The following is a 13,013-nucleotide window of genomic DNA, read 5'->3' as shown; positions in this document are numbered from 1 at the left end:
ATCGACGTCGCTGTCAATTGGTAGTTACTGTCTTACAGTTGCCTACGAATGGCCGATTAAACATAGTTATGCATTAGCACAATCTGAAAAACTATTATCGTCGCTCAATTAGAAGATCCGTCATGAAAGATTTTAAATTAAAATAATCCTCTTACTTACAAAATATAAAAGGGTTTTAAAAAACACACGCAAAAATTTAAGAAAACCATACACTTACATACGTACATACTACATACAATCGAAAAATCTTTTCCAGAATGTCAAGGAAGTTGTGCGTTTATATTTTACAGTTATGTAAATATGCATATCGGTACGTGTTCAATGATGTCATAAAAAATCATAAGATAAATCACTTGTATCATAAAACGGCTTTTAATTTAATCGCAATAATGGATAAAATTTAATTGATCCTATTATGGAAATTCGTCACAAGTTTTTGCGTGCAAATAAGACAATGCCTAAGGGCGGCATATTCCAAAAAGTAACAGTAAATAATAGTCTATATACGCTTAGTAATTTCTTCAGTATAAATCAGGGTAGAAAAACACGTACACACGATTTCCTCATTATATATTCGTTTGAACTGTTTGCCGAAGTTACAGTGTTGCAACCACCTGTTTGTACACTGTAAATATGTATTTATTGAGATTTCATAAAATCTCATTAACGTTGCAGGTAGATACGGACCCACAAAGAACGTACGTATATGTATTAAATACGAGTAGATATGACACTGAATATGTATGTGTACGCGCGGATCAAATTTTGCATTCGCAACTAACGAAATATGTACATATGTATATATGTACTTACATATATAAATTTAATGAAACGAACGCTCGCGATGGTTTGCATAGCTCGTTTTATGATGCCGTTCAATTTAAAATGTATACGTATTACCTTTATTACGGGCCATCTCGGCAGTGTACTAGATGGGTCCTTTATCAGATTCAACCGAGTCATCTCGGCAGGTAGCTACAGTCGACGGCCACATACATATGTGATGGTCTTTGAACTGCGCTCACCCTCATCCTTTCAATAAGATACTGCAGGTGCCATTTAAACGTCTATCTATCTTTGATATAATCGGCATAAAAATAAAAGTATTTTTATAAATAGCTTAATCCTCTTTTTTAATGGGTACTTTTTAATGTTCTACTATTATTGACACTTGAAAGGAAATGTATTTAATGTGCAATATGCAAAGGAGTGATAAATATAAGAATTCAAATAGCTGGCCGCTTTTAATTTAATTTTTCTTCAAATTAATCAACATAATTGAAGAAACATATATTTATTTATACTTACAGTATTTATACTTAATGTATATTGCGTATTTCACATTAAATGCTATGATCAGACATGGTAATTTTACAAGTATTGTGTCTGAAATCTTTCAGACTAAAGTTAATAGAGGAAAACTTCAAAGTTTAAAGGGTTAGCACACAGCCTCTACATGGCTATCGAAAATAAAGAAATATAACGAAAAAAAAACATTCGGCTAATGGTCGCGGCTTGGTAAAAAAATTACCATAGGAGTTGTGAGTGTGAGTGAGAGAGAAGAAACGATAAGAATTCAACCAGCGCGAGTGAGAGGGGAGAGTTTCGATCTTTATTTTGATGGTGGTTTGTTATTTTATAGGCGGAGTTGCTCGCTGTATACAGCGAGAGGAATATCTTACATTCTTTATTTCTTTTCATTTTTAATAATTTCATATAATTAATAACAATTCGCAATTTTATATATATATATATATATATATATATATATATATATATATATATATATATATATATATATATATATATATATATATATATATATATATATATATATATATATATATATATATATATATATATATATATATATATAATTTCCACAAATAAACTAAAATTTATTATTTTTTACGTATTCAAATAATGAACTATGTAAAAAGTAATTAGCTGATTGTTTAATATCAAAATAAAAATTATGTACCCTTTCACCCGATTTAAATGCATTCAATGGTTACTTTTCATACAATCTTTGGATTTGGGCATCTATAAAAAAAATTGCGAATTGTTATTAATTAATTCGAGTTTAAAAATTTGATGTTTCTTCACTACACAATTGAAATCTAAATCAAACTATACATAAGTAACCATGCTTTTCATCCTGATGATTTTTAGTGAAAACAAAGTGGATATTTCCATTCAAGGATCACGTAAATTTTGATAATGATTAAAACAAATTATAGAAAGGTAGTCTGGTATGTACGAAATCATTCAAATATTTAACTATTTAATAATTGAAGATAATATGTATGTATATGCATGTATGTTTAGCAAATGACTTTTTATTTATATTCCTACGAAATATCCAATGCCGTGTATAATAATTAAAAATGAATAATTTATAAATCGATGTATGCTGTTTATCGATATCGCGAATCTTGTCTCTTCTCCTTCCGAGTAGGAGTAAAGGACGGACTTATATCTGACAGGTAAGGAGTGAGAGGGGCTCACCTTAGCTCTCGAAGTTAAATAAAAAAAATCAATCTGAGAATAAATAAGAAAAATAAATGAAAAACAACGAACAGGGGCCACAAAGTACACGAATGGAAGAAAACAAATATTTTTATTTATTTACGAACGATTTCCTCAAGTTAGGAAAAAACGTCCGAACTAACACATTTCAAAAAATTCTTATATATTATTAAAAATAAAAGAATGAAATTATCACATTTAAACGCACATAATAATTAAAACTGATATTTTTCAAGTGCTTCGGACAAAACCTTCTAATTTTAACTAATGTCCACTATTACAGAACGTCGTGTGTGAACGTTGTTCGTATATTAATTTTACAATAAAAAATGTCTATGAAAATCTTTGATTTATCACTTAAATAATTAAGCAATGAATTACTGTAATCTCACAACGATATGTATGGAAATTCATTTCGGTTTGCCTTGGAGGATATCCAATGACATATTACTTTACATTTCTTCGCGAGCCTTCGAGAAGTCTTTTTAAATTAACACTCAATACTCGACTTTTTTATTACTTTTCTTAATGTTATTAACGAAACACTATTTTTCTCCCCCTGACAAATGACAGCTACTCTTGTCGGTTTAAATAAAACGAAATTAAAATTGAATCATTTATACGTTGACTTCGTTTTTTTCGACTTCGTCTTTTCATTCCAGAAATACTCAACGGGGAAATCTTTGCGTATCTTTACGTGATCGGCAACGTGTAAGCATTTCATTAGCATAATTCGGACGAGCGCCCCCCCTTCTCTTGATAAGTGTATATTATTAACATTTCACCATAAAAAATCATTTTGAGGCGTCTCATCAGGGATACTTGGCTACGAACCGAATGGGGCCATAAAATTCGATTATGAAAAATACATTTAATTCGATGATCGGAAAATATCGACATTATAAACACCGACCAAATTCGTGATTTTGCAATAAAAAATAATTAAATAATTAACACAGGCATCGAAAAACTTTCTACACAAATGACATACGATATAATGTTCGAAAATATTCAACATGCATATGTGCATTTGCAAGCGCATTTGTGCGAACGAATGGCGTTCGTTTGCTCGAAACGTGGCACCGAGGCTGAATTCAATTTGTGGTACATTTATCATAGTCAATTAGTGGTGACATTACAGGAAAGCCTATTAGAATCCTTGAATAAGTATTTGCTATTCATATGACGCATTTTTAGCGACGATCTATCCGCATAAATTCTTCTTAGTTCTGACCCGTTAAAATGTTGCACATTTACAAGCATTGTCAAATTAGTACCATTGTGTGAATAAAACGAAAAATTTTAATAGCTAAATTAAACATATTCCTTATTATGCGTATACCTACATATGTTAAAAAAACCATATAGACATTCTTTTGAATTTAATGAATAGGACAAAAAAATTGTTCGCGTTAACAATATGCCCATAAAAAGTAACCATTCATTATCAACAGAAAAAATTCTTAAATGAGACGAATATTACTTAATATCGTTTGTCGAACGCCGTATGTCTTTTTATTTGCTTTTTTATTGTCAGTTTGTTTAGTTTTTTTACATCCACTGTATACACAATTTTCGTTTCAATACCACGTACATACATATGATTGAATTTCAACATGTGCATCACAGGAAGAAAATTGCATAATTGTCTTTCCGTGTTACGGTTAGTGGAAAATTATAGGGCACGAAAAAGTAGATATGTATTGTTAAAAGTATGAAATGCCAAATATTGTAATTGAGCACTTTTGTAAAAAATGCACATACGTTTAATTTTTTAAATGTCCACTTAAGCACTAGGACGATGAAAACTTTTTGGTTGTTCTTAAAATTAAAGGCAGAATAAACACTTAACGATATTATGCTAAAATTATAGCCATCAAAATATTAACCCTTTAAATGACAAAACCAACTGTTAGGTTTTTATATATGTATGTATCTACCTAAAACCTTCACTTAAATTATTCAATGGATTCAACGATAAATTTATTTGAAGTTAAAATACATTTCATGAAACTCGATCAATTTATACATTTTTTCTAAAAAAAGTACATTTCACGCTTGACCCTATTCAAGTTGTTATTTTCGTTTTTTGAAACTAAATACACTTTTAATATAATGACCCGACTATAATCCATAAACATCGAAGGTTTATTGATACCGCAAGGTTAGAAGCCAGATGGTATATACATACACATATGTATACCTATGTACCAGACTCAGATGACCGTTTTACGATAACTAATACGCACAAATTTTTTTGAAAATTAGAAAACTAGCCCCTTTTCAATAGCAATTTGAATACAACGCACGATAAAAAATAGACAATGTGTATATGTATGGTAAAGTTCACAAATTTTGTAATATGTACTATATATTATTATATGTATGTATAATCTCTTCCAATGAATTTAAAATTTCTGTTTTATTGCCTTTATGGTATAATAAATTAATGTGATTCGTTCAAATCAAATTCACCCTGACCAATAACGAAATCGAAAACACGCTTCGATGAACATCCATCGATTAATCTCTGTATTTTCCGACGTCATTTATAACGACGAGCTTTAATATCTTGAGAGGGCACGTGAACACCCACTGAACACTTTCTTTTCGATTACGCGTCTCATTATATTTTGCAATGTCTGTTCCCAAATGATTTAACGAGCGAAAAAAATCGATTGATATAATTCGATATAAATATATGGTAAATATATACATACATTAAATACTAAATAAATTTCCCCCTTATATAGAAAGTAAGGTGCATACTGATATTTTAATACTTTAAAAAAAGTTATAATCCTACTCAGAGACACCAACGCATGAGAGTTTACATAACCCATGCAAATAATTGCCTTACTTTTTTGTGAAATTGGATGATATATCGAATCGGTTTTCCTTTCGAACGACACTTTCACGAACCAAGGGCTGGCTTATCGAGTCAATTTTATTGCCACCATAAATTCACTCGGTCCTTATAATATTCGTACATACATATGTACATATGTATGTATGTACGAAAGTAGAGCATGCCGAAGCGGATGATGGTCAATGTTTATGGAATTGAAATAATCACTCTTTCTAATTACCATTCATGTATTATATTTAACTAGGACGTTACCATCATTTGTACAACGGAGGGGAGGATTGAATAGAAACAATATTAGTAAAAAAAATATTGCGTATTGAATCAATTGATCAAATTATAATCATTCGTACCTGAATTGAGACTTTGCTCAGGTCAATGGATGTACAAATTCAAGCTACATGCTCCCCCCCCCCCTCCTTAAATGCGCTACTGACTTAACTAAATAACAGTTAATGTAATACCTCATAACAATATATTACATAACAAAACATCTCAATTTCGCAATATAAACAAGGCGAGACGTAATATAATAGAAAATTCCGCCCGGTTCCAAAGCGGTCACATTGAATGTGTTCCCATTGTGATTAATTGTCGAGAATTAGTGTTAAATGGAACCAGTATTGAGTTGTTCGTCCAAATTTATCAAAAACCTGAATGAATCTGGTGACGACGAGCTCTTCTCACGACATTTTCGCTGCGTCACTTCAGTACCAGTTTCATTCATAAAACGAAAGTAGATTACTATCAATGGGCGTACAACTAGTCGTAAACACAAAAGGTAACTAAAATCACGCAAATATTCAATCAAGCACGCAGAACGCTAATTCAATTTGGATATTTCGCCGAATGTCAAAGATCAATTTAATTAAAAACGAAACCTCGCATAGGCTAATTGCCCGTAACGGTCGACCGACGATTGTATGTGTTGTTATTGTACATATACTAATTATACATCGCGCGAAATCGAATTTAATTGGTGACCGAACGCACCAAAGAACCAAACGATCATTACAGGCCTTTCGATATTGTTGTATCGCCAACGGTGAAGAGAAAAAACACGCCATAAAGCGTCTATATGGCCTTACCTTAGAAATCAATCGAGAGATTTGTTGTAAACCGTGCAACCAGTTTTTCACCTGAAGACAATTAAAATTAAATTATTATTTATTGCCGAGGCGAGATGTAATCTTGTACAATGGGGTATGAATTAAAATAAAAATTAAGTAATTAAATCACGCACAATAAAATTTCACGACGGTGTATATTAATTCACCAACACGATCACCACGACAAATCGTTTTTAATTTAAAATTGGCGATTTGTATCCACATTGCATTGCCCCCATTATTTTGATAAACATCAGCAATTTCATTACAATTATATTATGTATCGTTTTTAACTCGCTTTGTACATATGTATAACTACAATATTAAATAATTTTTAAAAATTTACCTTCGATATAAATAAAAATAGAAAATTCAGCTGACACATGTCGGTGAAGAGACGAAATAATCTTCACGCCTTGCGGATTCAAATCTGAAAAAAATAGAGCTTTAATGAAAAATATCTAACACTAAAATCAATCGCATGCAAATAAAGTATTATCGAAAACAATCTGTGAATTTTTTAATAACAGAACATGACGGATTTTCAAAAAAAATTAACTCGGAATTGAAAATCAAAGTCGAAATCAGATTTTTCTGATCACTATTTTAAAATTTTAAACCATTGCGAATGATATAATCATTTTCTGGAAATAGTGTGGCTGCTAAGAAAAAGCTACTAGATTAATTGAATCATATCATTAACATAACAATGCTGTCGAACCTGCGGTCCAGAATGGATTATTCCATCCAAGTACTGCCTGACATACTCATAATCATACTCAACACATATGCCGCCAGTCTCATGCTTCATATCAAATGTAGAACACTCGTTCAACCATCATCATATTCTCCCAGCATATTTCCATAAAATTTCTACATTGTCGTCCTATGTTTATTGCACAGCAACAAACGCATTGTTTCGGCGGTTTGATATCCCTCCGGGGAGTTTATGGGATCTGCGAAGCTCTCTAACACGGGGTGGTTACCTTAGTTGGAAGAGTTCAAAGCTTCCGCTAGCGGTCGCACAAAGAATGGTCTGACACGCGAGAATGGAGTGAGTAAGTAATGCCGAAACGTCGACTCGCCGGTACTATATTTAGTTCGCGAGAGACACGCGATGTCTCCTGGACCTGTTCGACGTACACTGCCTCCAACAGAAAACAAATAATTAAAAAAAAATGCATGCACACTTCATATGGATTCGATTTTATCATCCATTATAGGAGGCATCCTCCTTATAGTCGTCTTATCCCGAAGGATACGTAGTTCAACAACAACCGTTGCAATTCTCAGTAGATTGATTTTCGTATTATTACTTTTACCCTCTGTTATTATGACCAGATGTGATTAAGCCGTTGCATATTTTAATTTTTATTAAAATATAGAGTACAACGTGTCATTTTGGTTGTTTGTAGTCGTGATGGGAATGAAATTTATATTCCTTCGTGCGAATACCGAAGTCGACATTGATAAGAGAGTTGGTGGAGAAAGCGACCAACTCTGGAGAATGTCCACTGTTATTTTTTTTATCCTTTCGTTACTCTCGTTCGGTGGCCATGCCCAAAAACCACTCAATATACATATGACCACTTTAATAAAAGAATACTCGTCTCTATTAAAATATCGAGTGATATAATTAATAATAACGACTGCTTTGTATTTTCAATAAATTCCAATATTGAATAAATTCCAAATAAAATAAGAAATTCCAACGTACATATGTATGTATGTACATACATACATAAATATATACGCATATCAACAAATATACATACATATATTTCCCTGGCTTCGAATTTTAATAATAAAAAAAAATTCACAAGATGACCTTTTGACCGTGTTCATTAAAGAAAATTTTTCTTAAAAAATTGAAGATTTATAACTACGCAACATTTTTAAGTCTAATTTAAAGTGAAAAATAAAAACTGATTTATACACGTTAATTAATTATACGATCTTTTACGACGTAACACCCATGTGTAATTTTTTTCGCCATTATTCAATAGAGAACGTGCCAATAATAATAGTAATAACAGGGAATGACACTGAATACTATCAATTACTCATTCGAGCTGTTTGCCCTCAAAAATCATAAATTTCTTATTGATTTGAAATATATAAAAGAAACAGCCACGACACCGTTCATTTTATTGGTTATATATCAATCGCTTTTATATATATAAGTATATATATATATATATATATATATATATATATATATATATATATATATATATATATATATATATATATATATACATATATTAATCGTTATCGGAATCGCGATCGATAGACATGCATGTTTACAATTCACCTTTACCAATCACGATTTTGTGCTAAAATGTTCGTAATGGAATTGGTTGCTTTTACTTTGACGTCATTCTTCGGCATCGGACTGCCAATCAATCTGATGTTAGTTCGAGTATATTATATATTTCTAATTTTTTTTTTTGTTTTACAGTTCCATCAAGTCTATGCAGAGCATGTCGAAATCGTATTTAAATATTTCACTTTGATACGCACGTTTATACATATTTACATACATATATGTAATATATTATATCGGTATATATACCTACATATGTATGTATAATATATGTAAACACACATTCAAATGACACATTGCCTGCAGCTAAACGTCTATAAATGGAGTCCATAAATTTATTAATCTCCTCTTTCGATTAATGTGTACTGATACAACATTTGTGAAAATCATGCAATAATAAAAAGCTACAAGGTTGCTATGTTAGTATAGTAAATATTTTTAATACAAAATATGTATTGAAGTACTTACATACAGTAATATACAGCGAAAGCATTCACTATAATAATTATGACCAGTATGAAATATTGTTTGTTTAACAATATACACGAAATTAGCAATACACTTAACATATTTTAAAATTTATATTATACATGTATTGACATTGACCAAACCTTTTTGTTGTAATGTTTTTTACAAAAAAATAAATATAACATACGTTTTCTTTAAAACTTTAGTTCGCCGCGTTGTCGTTAGATGGCATTAGATAATTACACACAAAATAATAAATTAAGGAAATTGAAAATTCAATTACTTACTTTTCCAAGATATTAAAACAATACATTTGACAACGAAATATTTAAAAATAAATGTTTTTATAGTATACTCTGACTTAAGTTTAATGCTCATTTATACCCACGCTAAATTCGCACAAACAAATGTATGTATTTTTCAATATTAACGAATAGATTTGAAAATTGTGAATGTTAAAAAAAAACCATTGAATGTTGAATTATGACAAATGAATATCAAATATCAGTCCATAAATTTATCAAGTCGAAAAAAAATATAATTTAAATACAATCGCGTAGAAGCTGTAAATTTTCCTATAATTCTGCCCAATAAACAAAACCGTAGTATCTTAAATTTCCACCGAGAATCGTTTGGAAATCCGCAAATATTATAGACTAAATGACCGGTGAATTGTTAGCGTATCTTTTATTTATGTAAATAACGATAGATCATTTACTTCCATACGATCTTATCTAAAATTTGCATGAACATTCTTATTCACTAAAAGTAAAAAAATATATATATAATTTTTCAATGCATGGAATTATGCAAATTTTGAGCAGAAAAATAAACAAAATTCACCTTTTCATCTATCTAGCAATGCATTTTAGCTATAAAAAATACGCCATAATCGATTTACCCAATCAACAATAGTTTACAAAGGCATGAGAACACATCGTTCGATTAGAATATACATTTGTGATTGAATGTAGATTCCAATTATTACGTAATCTAAAAAAATGTAATAGTTTAATATAAGGTTAGACAGATAAATTTGAAATCGACGATGTGGCTATATATGAAGCCCATCTGTAATTTAATAGCCAATTTAATTAATGTCTTTTTCGAATAGACTGTCAAAGGAAGAACAGTGTTTTTGATCGAAAAGTTTGAATGGTCTTTTAAAGAATTAGAATCAACGCGTATATAAATCGTAAAATAGAAAAAAAAATGCCTACTGTTCAGTCGCAATAAATAAATAAATAACTCTGAAAGGCCATCAGCGGGGCATTCGATTTTTTAATTTATTACATTACAATTTTGAAACGTTCAACATTTACAGAAATATATGGCTAATTTGCAAACGCACGAGAAATAAATAATCGAAACAGCGCCGATCTAGACGAAAGAACGCCATTATAATTGTTTTTTTTTTATTATTATTTTTGTCCGATGTGTAAAATATCCACCATGACGTAACACGGCAACGGGTTAATGGTATTTAAGAGCGATTCGCGTTTATTGGTTTTACGCGAGTGGACAAACAAAAAAGAACTTTCGACCTCTAACATAATAACCTCCAGAGATTACGACGAATACGCATTAAATTTGTGGAAATTGGCGTTTTATGTAAATTTACAGTATCCGAAGATGCGCGGCATATGTAAGCATCGGTTGAAATTTGGTTGCGGACGACGAATCTGCATAATTGCATCAAATGACGCAACCTTCTTTAAAGTTTTTATTTAAACATCGTAAAATTTCATTAAGGTCAGTGTCTCTCTCGCTCTCAATACAAGTACCTACAAAAGCAATTATTCCGTGAGATTTTCTTGTCTGATAATCAACACCGACTTTTATAATTGTCAAAAGCAATACGAAATCGGCTTGGTTTACGCCCACGCACACGAAATACGACACGTTTATTCAAACGAGCAATATTGGGAATAACCCACAAACGTAAAAAAAATGATATTGATTTCCATTATAACAAATTGAAACGTTTTATAACTCATTTCAAAATATGTATGGACATCGGTGTAAAATTAATATGCCTTAAAAATCCTAAAGTATTGCAACTTTCGGATATTAAAGTCAACAACATATGTACATATACATACATCTATGTATATAACGATTAATGGTACATAATATTATTCCATTCTAACTCAATATTTTTAAACACGAAGTAATATTTAGTGAAGTCGATTATATATGTACGGTGTACCGAATTAGGTCACTTTTAAATTGAAGACAATTTTTTCATTTGTATAATCCTACACCAAATAAAAATGTATGTTTTTTATATGACTTCAATCGGCATAACGGAAATATATATATCGTTTTTTTATACCTATGTAAGTAAGAAGATTCGTTGACAACGTTGACCTGTGCCAGATCTAATCAAAAGAAACGCCGCTTAAGATATAACAGATGCTGCGATAAGCCGCAAAATTGAGATTTAAATCAAAACATTTACATTTTCGAACCGCCCAAGAAACCCATGAAATACATATCTATTTCTAAGCATCGATTGAATTATTTAGCCGATTAAAAAATTCAATGGCGTCACAGCGAATAACTCAACGGCGTGTAATCTTTTTTTTATACACATACATTCATATATTTATATTACCTCTCATTCGAACGACAGATCTACGGGCGCTCAATTTCAATCTAGAATGAAGAAAAAAAAATACATTTAAAATATAATGCACAGCTTCGGCAAGAGTGTACGTGCGCGCTGGAGGAATCAAAAAGCGAATCTCAGCATGGTGTATCAAAGCCACACCGATATGTACTTGGAGGTCGTGTCTTGTAAAGAATTAACTGATGTTAAAAACTTACAGATTGCCCGCCGATTTCATAAATCAAGTTCTGTTAACCGTTTGCGGCTACCTTATATGCGGCCCGCGAAAGATTTAAGAGGAAGTACCTTCTCATACATTGAAAAACATCCGCAAATTGAACGACATGAAAATGTCCCCATAAAATAATAAATAGGTATATTATTTAACAAACCAAAAAAAAAGTATCCCGGTGTACGATCTTGGTCTTGTTCAACGCTGCAGTCCTCACATCGAATGGTGACTTTTTGCCACTAGGCGCGCTGAGTTAATCGAAACTTCCTCTGTTCGAATTATCAAGTACGAGGAGATACGTCAGTTATAATTATAACTATTGGCATAAATCATGAGCTATAACTGTTGTTCTGTGCTGCTTTATATATTTTTTTGCATTTCCTCTAACATCTAATGGACGATGTTAAGTCAGATTGGAGTTCGATTAGGCTTCCCGGGGTCTCTGACCGATCGGTTCTAAACACGATCGGCGACTCTTTGACGATTCAATTTACATAATCGATCGTCAAATCACTATTGTTACGAACCTATAAATTCTTTCATTTTACCATACTCGAAATTAAACGGTGACCTAGTGCCTATGTACATACATAGTTAATTATTCAAGAGAGAATGCACAGTAACTTGCATACATTAAACAGTAATTGAGACTTTGATTAATGATTCCAATTAATTTCTTGTATTTAATTTTACATTAGCTTAAGATCCTTATGCAAGTGAATAAAGTACATACATACGTACATATCGGTGGTGTGCCGTTATTGGACTAGAGGGACTAGGCTATTGCCCTAAATTTAAAAAAATATCAACAATTCAATCGAAATAAATTCAAATCGTTGTCCATTTGATATTGTTCACTCGGATTAGCGCAG

This window comes from Arctopsyche grandis, chromosome 10, assembly GCF_051622035.1.
Source record: "Arctopsyche grandis isolate Sample6627 chromosome 10, ASM5162203v2, whole genome shotgun sequence".
NCBI lineage: Eukaryota > Metazoa > Arthropoda > Insecta > Trichoptera > Hydropsychidae > Arctopsyche > Arctopsyche grandis.
The sequence above is the reverse complement of the archived record's forward strand: the minus strand, read 5'-3'. Positions refer to the sequence as shown.